Below are 13681 nucleotides of genomic sequence, written 5' to 3'. Positions count from 1 at the left end.
GGGCTTGATTTGCTGGCATACACGCTGCTCAGCATACTCTCTGGATATGGTGTCCTCGCCTCAAATAAGGATATCTATAAATTTGGCTGACAACATTTTCAGTTTAGAGATCAAGTGTCTCTGAAAGAGGAGGAGACAGGTAATTGTCATCACTGGGTAGTAAATGAGCACTTTTAGACAAAGCTAACAGTTCCTTTGGCACCATGTAAAAGTACTGAGAAAAGCTGGCCAGGTAATAATGCAACTCACTGCACCTGAATAATTAAGGGTTTGATGGCTTATGAAATATTCCATATTTCTTTGTTTTAGTCTGTGTCCATAATCCTTTCTTCCTTATAACTATTTTTTTAAAAAGAGAAGGAAGTGTTTTTTGATGGATGCAAACACTTGTCTTGCAAAGCCAAGATTAAAAGAACAGAAATAAAGAAAACACTTTAGCATAATAAATATAATCATTCCTAAAAGTTTCAAGAAGTGAAGTAAAATAGAGGTTAAAAGCAGTAATCTGAAGCTAGACTCTAGGTTTGAATCAAGATCTGCAATATACTAGCTATATGAACTTGCTCAATTGCTCAATCTCTGCAACTCTTTTTTCACCTGTAAAATAGAGATCATAATAGTACCTAATTCATCATAGGTTGTTGTGAAGAGAGTTTCTATTTAATAGGATTGATAGGAGGATTAAACCGGTTGATCCATAAAGCTCTCTGACAAGAACATAATACAGAATAATTAAGTATTGACTTTTTCTAATTAATAAACTATACCTTTTAGGTGGATAGATTTTCTGGTAATTTCCTATGTCAAAATAGTCAAGAAATACCATTTTAAGGGTAAGCAAGAATGTTCCTCTAACAATATCCTGGGAATATTTAGCTTCTGTTAAGATGTTATATGGCATTATACTTTGGTTTAGGTAGAAGGGACATCCCTCTTATTTGGACTACCATGTTTTCTGAAAGACTGTTGCCAATAGTGTTACCATAGCTTTTAAATTTAATCTTAAGACACATTTGTACCTGTTCTAATTGGTGGGTGCTCATGCCATTTACACCTACTGTTGAATATATTAAATATTAATAGTCATAGTTCGCCAAAGATATATGTATATTCCTATGAACATAAACACATACATCCTATATATTTTTAGAGAAAGAGAGACAGAGAGACAAATATTACTCTAAGGAAATGGCTCACGTGATTATAGAGAATAATAAGTACAAAGACAAAATCTGCAAGGTAGGCCAGCAGGCTGCAGATCCAGGGGATGCATCGCAGTTTGAATCTGAAGGAAGTCTGCTGGCTGAATTTCCTTTTGCTTGGAGGTGGTCTGTCTTTTCCTTAAGCCCTTCAACTGATTGAATGAGGCTCACCTACATTATAGATAGAGAGCAATCTGCCCTACTCAATTGACTTAAATGTTTGTTAATCCCATCCAAAAAACTCTTTCACAAAAACATCTGTGAACTTTGACCAAATGTTTGGATACTGTGGCCTAGTCAAGTTGACACAAAATTAACTGTCCCACTCCTTATACTTCATATGGAAGTATATCATGAAAGAACTAAGGATAAGTAACTTTTAATCTTATTTGAAAAATACGATTTATACATGCAAACTAATGACAAAAAAATATGTGATGGCATAAAATAAAGTGCTGAAATTTATTGAGCCATAAGGACATTAGGAATTAATAGAAGACACATTTCTATCTTGTATTATTTTGGCGAAATTGCCTAGAGAGAAAAGACATTATTTCTTGCTTAAATGTATGGAAAATTCTATTACTGAAATAACATTTATAGTTTAATAGTAAAGTTTAGTTTTAATCCCTATAATATAAAAAATGTTTAATGAGTAAGTTCTCTTGAAATCAAAGGAAAATGAATCAGTAAGTTCAAGCACACCAACAGAAAAGTGCTAGTAGGAAACATTCCTGATATCCTTCTGCCCTCAACTACAGGGTGAGCATGAAGTTAAAAATAAGCCCACTTGGACACTCAGGATAAGATAGATACCCCTGGGAATTCGTCATTTAAATTCATACCCATGTACTCACCTACCTAAAGCTATATACAAGCTCTATTTCTATCTTTATGCTTTAGGCATCAAAATTCATACTTAAATATGGATAAGCAATGAAAAGCATGTCTAAATTAATTAAAATTTAATTGAGATTTTAATTAACAATAAAAATCTTCCACAAAATAAAAATGAAAACAACCAAAATGTTGATGAAGACAGGAATGACTAAATAAGCTAGTGTTATTAATAAGGAAGGTTACTACCAACAAAAATCTTAAAATAGTAAGATAGCCTAACACAGATTTTTTCCAAATTATATGATAAAATTAAAGAAGCAAGTTGCATATATATATATATATATATAATCATGCAATTTCTATTAATTTCTTTTAATTCTAATTAATTTTATTAACAAGCATCACATAAAACAATCCTATAGAGCAGGGTTTAGCAAACTATGGCCAATAGCCCCTATCCAGTTTGCAGCTTTTTTTTTTTTTTTTGGTAAATAATTTTGTAGTATGCTATGCCTTTTCATTTACATGTTGTCTATAGCCTCTTTCATCCTGCAGTGGCAGTTGAGTGATTATGATAGAGACTACATATCCTGCTAACAATGCTTCAATGTGCACGTATGAGCATTTCCTTGCAGCAGATATCAGCCTCTGGAAAAGCACCTGTCCTCTAGGATGATCTCAATAAATGTTTAATGACTAAATGAATTATTAGTACTAACACTGATTTATTGTAAGTTACCTTTAAACAAGGCAAACTCAGACCTGCCATGGTATTGGCAGACACTAAGGGTACACTTCTAGCAGTCATTTAAATCTAGCCTATAATTACTTGTTATTTAAATCTTTTCACATTGGGGGATCTCTGGGTGGCGCAGCGGTTTGGCACCTGCCTTTGGCCCAGGGCGTGATCCTGGAGACCCGGGATCGAGTCCCACATCGGGCTCCTGGGGCATGGAGCCTGCTTCTCCCTCTGCCTGTGCCTCTGCCTCTCTCTCTCTCTCTCTCTCTGTGACTATCATTAAAAAAAAAAAAATCTTTTCACATTGGGAAAAAAAACTAGAAATTATTTTTTAAGACTCTTATTGTCAAAATAAAGAGCCATGTAGTTTAAAAATATGACCTATTTTACTGAGGTACTATCGTGTGATCTATTGACTAACCACATAAGCTCTGAAGCCAAACCCCTAGATTGAGATACTGGACCCACGATTTACTAGAGAAGTATAATTAATAGATCAGTTTTTCAGTTTCATTATCTGAATTTACCTCAGGATTTCCATGAAAATTAATAGACAGTACATATAATGTACTTAGAAGAGTCTGGCCTTCTTTGGCTCAAGGTGTGATCCCCAGCCAGGGATTAAGTCCTGCATCAGGCTTCCTGCATGGAGCCTGCTTCTCCCTCTGACTTGTGCCTCTGTCTCTCTATGTGTCTCTCATGAATAAATAAATAAAATCTTAAAAAAAAAAGAGGAGTCTAGCCTAGAGCACATACTCAGTAATATCATTGTGATGGTGATGATCTTAGCCATCAATTGTATTGTTTTCAAAAATGGAAAGAGAAAATTGAAATAATGTTTGATGGCCAAAAAATAAATAAATAAGTGCAATAAACTTATTTGTAAGATTCAGTTTTAATTATTCAAATGATATATAAATAATTTCACTCTTTTAATTGATATAAAAGAGAGGAATTATTTGTAATTACCTCCCAGCACAAGTTATCAAACTTATTTAAGGGCATATTCTGTTTTAGGAAAGAAAAACTAAAACAACCAATGTTCAAAGGAGCCAGATGATTCTCTTTATTTCTTTAAATTTGTCCACAAAATCAGTGGAGAATGTGGCAGATGGTAGTCATTAGTGATTGATGGGATCTTTGCTTGAAACTTAGAACTATTTAAAGTGGAAGGGAGATAATCTTTATTATATAGAAAAAGTGCTCCTCAACATCATTATGTTATCAATATAATGCTCATCATAGAAAAAACAGTATATTTCATGAATCATTCCCAAGTTTTCAAAGTTAGAATTGAGTTTGTAATTGTAAAATAAATCTTATAACACTTTCCACTGATTGACTTTCCTAGGTCTTGGTTATGACATACTTATAACTTGAGGAATCATCTCAAACAAAAACAGTTGGACACAGTGTATTTTAATCTACTTTGTTTTTTTGTGTGTATCTGTATCCACTTTCTTACAAATGTTCTTACATTTTATTTCATCCAGAAATCTTTAAATATAGCACAATTATACTGTCTTACTTTGTTCCTCCTGAAGTTTTACCATTTATCTTCTTCCCTGCTTGTTTATTTATTTTTCCTTTTAAAAAGTCGTCTGCATCAACTGAGGAAATTTAGTTTTTCTAAAACCTTTCCACATAGTCTTTATTATAGTAGGATTCATTTTCCCCTGTGAGAGTTGGGCTTAATGTTAAAAAAGTCCATTGGAATGATTAGATTTATGTTAAATAGTACTTATTTTGAACTGAGATAATGTTCATGTCATTACACTAATATCCACATGACTAATATCCAATGTTTTGAGACACTGTGGTCTGACTAGCGAATCTGTATCTGAACAGAGTTTAAATTTCAGTGTCTCTGAATGATTGTGAACTTCTAAGCACAGTGTATTGTACAATATGGCAAATATATGTGCCTTTAAAATAGACATGTGCTTTTTAATTATCAAATTAACATTTAAAAATAAGTGCTCCATTTTGAATCATACAAGTTTATAGATTATGAGAAGGAAGGAGGAAAAGCGTAATGTGTAATAAAGATTAATAGAATTAGAATTTGACATTGTTTGGCAAGAATGAAAATATAAGAATTGTATAGTATTAGAAATACTAGATATTGTGTGGTAAATAATTAATTTTACCCAAATTGAGGTCTTGTCTTTACCTGTATCCACCTCCTGGAAGATGATCTATAAACCCTTGGAATGTTATGCCAAACAAGAATATCTTTGTTCACCTGGGTTCTTTGTGCCACATTAGATAGTCTAATAGTATGATTTAGGCTGGGGGCTGGAGACTGAGGTCAAACATGGGTGACAAACCATGTTTAAGAGAACAAGACTGAATAGAAGTCGGGACTCCCAAGTTTCTGATGTAATTGACTAGTTGGGAATTTTTACATGCACTGTCACACAGGTGAGAAATTAGCACTGTCCATAACCCTAATGGGGAAAGGACGATTGAAAGCTTCACGTGTGGAACTTTACTGGATTCTTCCCCAAACATCTCTTCCACTGGCTTATATTAGTCTGTGTTCTTCTGCTGTAATAGAGTGTAACCATGAGTACAACAGCTCTCTCTGACCTCCGTGAATCTGTAGTTATCAAAACGGACAAGGTCTTGGGGATCCTCAGGCTGACAGTTGGTGTCAGAAGTGAGGGTTGTTTAGTGACTGTTCTCTAATTTTACAGATTTTGTGTGTGTGTGTGTGTGTGTGATTTCTGCCTTTTTGTCACTGTTTAGAACCACAGGGCAGCACTGAAGTTCAAAGCATAATATGCTTTTTTTATTTTTTGCTATTGGAGATATACATATTTATTGATGATCTGTTATCTTGGTAACCTCTATTTAGTATGCCTCAATATGTTATCAAACATAATGAATACTTAAAGTTGTTTTGTTTTTTTCTCTTATAAAATAATTTAAAATTAAAGACTTGGTTTATTTATAAATACATGAATTGTATTTATAAAATTTAAGCAGTATGTAAGTGTGAAGACCTCCTTTTTCACAATGTGTTTTAGTTTTCTTAATGATTGTTAATTTATCAAAATACCCTTTTCCATATATTTGATTCAAGGAAAAATTTTATTTAGCCTTCTGTGTTGACTGTTTTCATATTTCATAGCAAGTATTTAGAAATAAAAGTGCATTGCTTTCTTCCCATTGACCAGATTTTCCTTTCATTGGCAAATAACATGCTTAAAAATAAAAGCTCCTCATTGTTAAAAGGACCAACTTCATGCTAAGTAGATTTTATTCCCTCACATTAAGCTTTTGGCAACTAAAACAAACACTTCATTGATTTTATGTAATCCTCTCCCAGATAAGAAAACAATGAGCAAATGACAATGAAAGTAGTCTTAAAAGTTAGTTTTCTAATAAGAAATAAAAGTAGTATAACTACGTTTATTTGTTATGAACTAATCCATTTTTAGACTTAAAAGGTTTTCTTGAATAATTAAAAATTTGATACTTTAAAAGTAATGCATTAAAAAATAAAGTTTTTATATTGTGCTTCTCTGAATTTAGTATCTAAAATAGGTCAGCCAGTTGTACTTCAACTGTGTATGTGTGTGTGTGTTAGGTTTCTGTGGCTATTGCAAATTACCACTTTGTGGGGCACCTCCGTGACTCAGTCAGTTAAGCATCTGACTTTAGCTCAGGTCACAATCTCAGAGTCCTGATGTGGAGCTCCACCTTGAGGCCTGCATCCACCCCCACCTCTGGTTGAGCCCCAAGTCAGGCTCTACACTCAGTGGGGAGTCTTCTTCTCCCTCTCCCTTTTCCCCTCCCCCTGCTCATACTCTCTAGCTCTCTCTCAAAAGAATCTTAAAAAACAAATTACTACTAACGTGGTGGCTTAAACAAATTATTATCTCACCATTCTAAAGGCCAGGAATCTTGAAATGCCACACTCCCTCCGAAGATACTAAAGGAGAATCCATTCCTCATCTTTTCCAGCTTCTAGTAGCTGTAGCACTCTAATCTTTGCCTCCACAGATAGATACATTACCTTCTCCTCTTTGTTTATGTAATATCTTCCTTTGCCTCCCTCTTACAAAAGCACACATGATTGCATTTAGCCTCACCCAAATAATCCAGGCCATTTTACCTACCTCAAGATCCTTAAATTCACCATATAAAGTAACATTTTCCTTTTTCCATATAAAGTAACATTCACTGATTTAAGTGATTAGGCCATGATTTTCATTTGGGGACTAGGTACATTCTCAGCCAAATGTGGTATATATCCTTATAACCTTTTCTGTTATTTGGAATGCCAAATCTATATTAAACTAATAGTATTAAGCAGTCTCTCCATGTCTATCAGGTGATAAAGTTCTTTTAAATTATAACTCTACTTTTGTACTTATTACGTTGTTAAGTGTTCTATATGAACAAAAATATTTCAAGTGTAAAGTAAATAAAATATACATTTTATTAAGGATATTTTAGATCTATTCATAGAGATAGATAGATGGATGGATAGATCCCCATTATTCAAGGAAGGAGTGGGATACCCGGGCGGCTCAGTGGTTTGGTGCCTGCCTTCGGCCCAAGGCATGGTCCTGGAGTCCCGCAATTGAGTCCCGTGTCGGGCTCTTTGCATGGAGCCTGCTTCTCCCTCTGCCTGTGTCTCTGCTTCTCTCCTTCTCTCTCTCTCTCTCTCTCTCTCTCTCTCTCATGAATAAATGAATAAAATCTCTTTAAAAAAGGAAGGAAAAGAAAAGACCTTGCTAACATTTTCCGTAAAAATCCTAAGTAACATTTAAAAGAAATAATAGCTTTTCATTATAAAAAATGATCTGAATTTTATCAAGTATTCTTTTATCTCAACAAAATTTCTTTCTTCCTGTCCCTAGGCTTACTTTAGAAATATTAAAATTAATCTAACTTTTGGTCCTTCCAATTACCTTTGCAAAATTAAATGATCAAATTGAATACCCTGTGGTAAAATCTTAATTGTGTGCCAATGTATGACTTTAAAAGCATTACAAGAACATGCATATTAATTTATTCTTATATTCCTACATACAGAAGAATCTCTACCAATCATATACAAAAGTCAAAATGTACTCAAAAAGTTGGGCAGTCCAGGTGGCTCAGCAGTTTAGTGCTGCCTTCAATCCAGGGCATGATCTGGAGACCCGGGATCAAGTCCCATTTTGGGCTCCCTGAATGGAGCCTGCTTCTCCCTCTGTCTGTGTGTGCCTCTCTCTCTCTCTCAGTGTCTCTATGAATAAATAAATAAAATCTTAAAAAAAATATGTACTCAAAAAGAATACATTTTACATAAGAGAAAGGAGATTTATTTTCAATCAGTAAGGACCGAGCATTTTATTGTTTTGAGATTATAGCCTCATGGTTGAAAATGTATAAACTTTTGTTTGTATAACTCATTATGTGTGAGACTAAAAAAACGATCACTCTGCAATAAAAGTGCAATGAAAAATTGAGAACAATGAAGAATAAGATTATATGAAAAAAAAGAATAATATTATATGGATTGCCTTTTATCAATTTACTTCTCTATATGGCAGACTAAAATGCTAGCTAGGTTTTCACATGAAGATATTGTAAATATTTATAAATCTATAATGGTAACTGGCATGAATGCTTAAGTGAGAAAATGTCTCCTCCCTGAGTGTGCTGATTTAATTGTTGGTGTGCAGCAGAATTGCCTTAGAGAGTGGCTGTGTCTCTTAGTACTTAGCTGAAATACTAAGCATAAAAAGTGACATTGTAACCTTTCCTTGTCAGCCATCATGTGGGTTTGTTAAGAAATTTTCTGTGTCTAGTTATGAGAGAAAATGCTTATGCTAGTGGCCATTTTGAATGATATGCTAAGAAATATAACTTAAGATCTAGATACTTCTGCTCATCAAGTCTTCCTGTGCAAAAATATATCAGGTTAGTGTAGAGTTGTTTAAAAAATCAAAATTCATGTGAAGCATTAGAAGCACTGTCTAAATGAAATTATAATGGAAAAACAGAGAAAGAGAAGAAAAAGAAACAATTTGACAAGTTTGTGAGGAAAAGTCATTTTATATTCCTTTCTATTTTTCTTGCAAAATCCTTGCTCTAAAGGATGAGTTAGTAAAATTATCTATAAAGGATTTCCAATTCCAGTATCATAAATGTCCATATAACAACTATATTCTAGATCAAACACACTTTTTGAAGTTCTGTTCATTTTTTTAAAAATATGGGAAAAAATCACCAAATACTCCTGTTAAAATAAACTGTGGAAAAATTGAAGGCAAACCAAATGAGAAAAGGAAAGACTATGTATTCAGAACTTAATATAGCAAGGAAGTCAGCCACCATCACTTGTATTTTGGTAGAGACTCAAAGGTAAGCAAGTGAGTGGAAAAACTTTACAGTGAGGGAAAAAGGATAGTTTATGTGTGCCCTAATCAGAGGCTGTTTGCATGGAGGGAGCTATAAGCAGGCTAACTAGAAGTGGGCTACTTTATGTGATTAATTGGAAATACATATATTGCTTTTTCTGCTTGGTTCAAATTTGAAAATGCTGACAAAAATTAGAGAAGTGCCAGCTATTAATCAAGTCCTAGCCTTTTGGGTCCAGTTATTATGAAAGCTATTATTGGCTTTCCTGAATTATCATCAGAAATAGCATTCTGGCTTGTTGCAAGTCTAATTTACAGCAGTCTGGCTTCCTGAATTGTTTATTATAGATAAAGAAGTGGTTTCCTGGGCAAGTTGCTGCAGATTATGGGTCAGAGTTCTATTTTTATATATGATCTAGCCATTGTTTGTATGATCTCTCAAAAATAAGTAAAATAAATCATGGTCAGGCTCATGGTGAGTTAGGGCTGGGTCTAAAGGCCAGGAAATGGGCCTTGGTGGTCCCTTAAGCTTCAACAATTGGGAGGTTGGGCCATAGATGCAGGAACTGAGGGCATCAGAGAGCTGGCCTAAATCAGTTAGTAGTTGGAAAAATAGGGGTTGCCCTAGGGCTGGATACCACTTGGGCATTGTGAAATTCTGACCCCAAATCCTCAAATTTACAGAAATGGTCCTAGATTGGAAGTACCTTCAAACTACTAGCAGGATAGCAAAACAAAACAAAACAAAACAACACACAAAAAAAACAAAAAGCTATCCCTATTCCAAATTATTCCCATAGGACCCCCTTAAAATAAGACTGAGAAATAAGCTCAACAGAACAGATTATCAAACAATATGAGGCAAATTACGATGACAAGAGTTAATAGAATCCAAAGCAATAAATCCCCCAGGGACTACAGAAATTGCAATAATTGGATTAGAAATGTAGAATATACATATATACAATTTTTCAAAAATCCAAGATTAACTAAAACATAAAGAGATGTCAAGAAACTATCAAAACAAACACAGAAAAACTATTACTTCCTGAAATTAAAAGTATCATTGTAGAATAAGTATAATAATAAATCCCCAAATTAAACACAGTTAGAAAGAGAATTAGTGAATAGGAAAATATATGAAATAGATTATCAAAAAAAATCAAAAAAAAAAAAAAAGAAATAGATTATCAAGAAACATGCAGGATAGAGTGAGAATGCTTGAATGCATCTCAAGGGAGTCCAATAAAAGTAAAGAACTAATGGATAAATTCCAAGATAAATTTCTAGATTGAAGACAAGAATGGTTCCATATATACTAAAAGCACAATTTGTACCAATCAGAAAAGTAAAAAAAAATAAATAAATAAAATAAATAAATAAATAAATAAATAAATAAATAAATAAATAAATAAAATTCATTCTAGAATGACACTTTCCTCCTACAGACGAAAAAATACCTTAAAGAAACTAGAAAATAATACATATAAATTATAAATGAATAGCATTGAGATTAATAGAATAACATAAAGGCTGAAATCACTAACTTATTGCTTTATTTTTCCAAATTACTTTGATTATAATTATAGTATTTTTTATGTCTATTCATGGCACTTTCAATTTATCTCATGCATTAGAGTAGTTCTAGGATTTTTAAGTAACATATTTTTTATAGATAATCACATTGTTTTGAAGAACTGGACGTACATTGTATAATATAGATGTAGCCCATAAATTTCCTTTGAATTTGAAGCACAAGTTTTCTTATTTGCCTTTTGAGTGGAAAGTGTAGTTCTATGTGAAGTTTTGAAATTTTACAACTGTGAGGTGGATAAAGAATTATTTCCCATTGCATTTAAACCTATGATAATTGTTGCTAGAATCTTGCCTTGCTTCTTTGCCCTTTTCGTTGTTGTTGCTGTTGTTGTTGTTGTTACTCTCTATTTCTTTCCTTCTAATTTTTTTGAATTGGCTTCCTTTCTGTAATTACCTATTATGCCATTATATATATAGTGAAATATTATTCTTTCATAAAAGAATGAAATCTTGGCATTTGCAACAAGATGGATGAAGCTAAATAGTATGCTTCTTAGTGAAGTAAGTCAGAGAAAGACAAATACCATATGATTTCACTCCTAGGTGGAATTTAAGAAATAAAACAGAAGGAAAGGGGAAGGAAAAATAAACTAAAATAAAAATAGAGAGGGAAACAAACCATAAGATACTATTTATAGGGAACAAACTGAGGGTTGCTGGAAGGGAAGTGAGTGGGTGGGAGATAAGTAAATGGGTGATGGGCATTAAGGAGGGCACTTGTAATGAGCACTAGGTGTTATATGCAAAGTGATGATCACAAAATTCTATCCCTAAAACTAATACTACACTGTATTTTAACTAACTTGAATTTTATAAAATCCTGAAAGAAAAAAAAAATTGTTGTACTGGATTTGTTTTATTTATTTTTTTAAAATATTTTATTTATTTATTCATGATGGACATAGAGAGAGAGAGAGAGAGAGAGAGAGAGAGAGAGGCAGAGGGAGAAGCAGGCTCCATGCCGGGAGCCTGACATGGGACTCGATCCTGGGACTCCAGGATCACACCCTGGACCAACGGCAGGCGCCAAACCACTGAGCCACCCAAGGATCCCCTGGATTCGTTTTAAAGTGCTATTTAGTAGATACCGGATTTTTACTGAATTATCGTATTTTATTAATCCCTTTTAAAAGAAGTAATCTTATTCTCTGATAGTTTTGTTCTCTAAGATAACAGTTGCAGTTAGTAGAAATGAGCTCAAATCAGAATTTTCAGCTTAAGTCTTACATTCAAACTGTGGATATATCTAAAACACTTGACATATGAAAACTTATTTTTAATCTATTTCACCTTTTATTTTTTTCAATACATACAATCTCCCTTCTTAGATGGAGTAAGTCTACCAAAATGAAATCAAACTACCCCTAAAATTAATATACCAGATTAATCTTTACCTATAGGTATTTATGTTAGAGGTTTGTGTTCATAACTTAAAATAGTTACCATTCACACCACTATTTACTAAGCACCTAATATGTGAAAGCCACTGTGACAAATGTTTTTCATGCACTATGTCAAGCAAACAGACAATCCTCTGAGACCAGTATTAACAAAGAGCTCTGTTTTGTACTTGAGGGAACTAAAGTTTAAAGGCTTTCGGGGTCAGAGATCTACCACATAAAATAACTAGCATTTCATAAAATGTTTCCAACTGGTAAGCAACAAAACATTACCATTTCTTATTTTCAATTTATTTCCACATCATAACCCATAAAATAAAAGTATATGTTATATTTTTATTGTGGTAAAATAATTCGATTTTAAATGTCACAGAGATTGTGTTTATATTCTCTCACTTAGCTTCAGTTGCTATCACACGTCTGCCACATAGTAGGTGATGTAACTCTATTCTTTAAAATCTTCACTATATGCTAGTGATTCCATGAATGTTGTGTACTGGCCAATGGCTGGTAATAGCTCTAAGGTAGACGACTGTCCATTTAAAACTAGTTCTAAGACGTTCTGTTCAATGGGTGGCTTTTAAGTAAATCACTGCAATTTTCAACTATAATTGTGAACAGAGAAAAAAAACATATCTGCAAAATTAATTTGTGTAGCTTCTTATAAGCATCAGAAGGATTTAAAGCAGAATTCTATGATTGTGTTTACTTAACAGTGCTTTCCACTGGCAACATATATTTCTGGGGCAAAGGATCAGAACATTGAACATTCTAACAAATAAAAAAATTTGAAGTGAAAGAGGTAAAGAGACCTAAGCTGCCTTACCTATATCCCTCAAATTTGGAAGACTTAAGTGTTTTTTGAAATAAAGAAATACCCCTTTAGGTCTTTCCTTTGAATTTGAAACACAAGTTTTCTTATTTGCCTTTTGAATGTAACGTATAGGTCTATGTGAGATCTTGAAATTTCACAACTGTGAGGTGGAAAAAGAATTATTTCCTGTACATTTAAACATATGATAGTTATTTCTAGAATCTCGCTTTGCTGCTTTGCCCTTTTTGTTGTTGTTGTTACTCTCTATTCCTTTCCTTCTAATTTTTTTTTTTTTTGAATTGGCTTCCTTTCTGTAATCACATATGATGCCTTCTTTTGGTTTGTTTGTATGTGTGTCCATGTGTTCGTTCTTTCCATGGCTCATCTGTTCTTTGCCTTACTCTTATTATTTGCTCTTTCTTTTTCTCTTCGGGTTTTCTTGGTGTATTAGTTTCCTATTGCTGCTTTTCAAGCACAAAAATGGTAGAAATTTAATTGTTCTCTCATTCTCCAAAGGCTATTTTACTCAAATGTACAACTTCAAGTGTAAATATTGTGTCTTTAAGGAAAATGCAAAAGCTTCAATTGTACTCTATAATTTTTCTCATATTGTAAATGCAGTAACATAATATTACAAATATATTTGACCATTTGCTTTATGGAAAGGTTTAAATAATGTCTGAAATTAATATATCATTGGTGCGTATGTTTTGCTGATTTAACCTGTA

The sequence above is a fragment of the Vulpes lagopus genome, chromosome 13 (assembly GCF_018345385.1).
Source record: "Vulpes lagopus strain Blue_001 chromosome 13, ASM1834538v1, whole genome shotgun sequence".
Classification (NCBI taxonomy): domain Eukaryota; kingdom Metazoa; phylum Chordata; class Mammalia; order Carnivora; family Canidae; genus Vulpes; species Vulpes lagopus.
The sequence above is the reverse complement of the archived record's forward strand: the minus strand, read 5'-3'. Positions refer to the sequence as shown.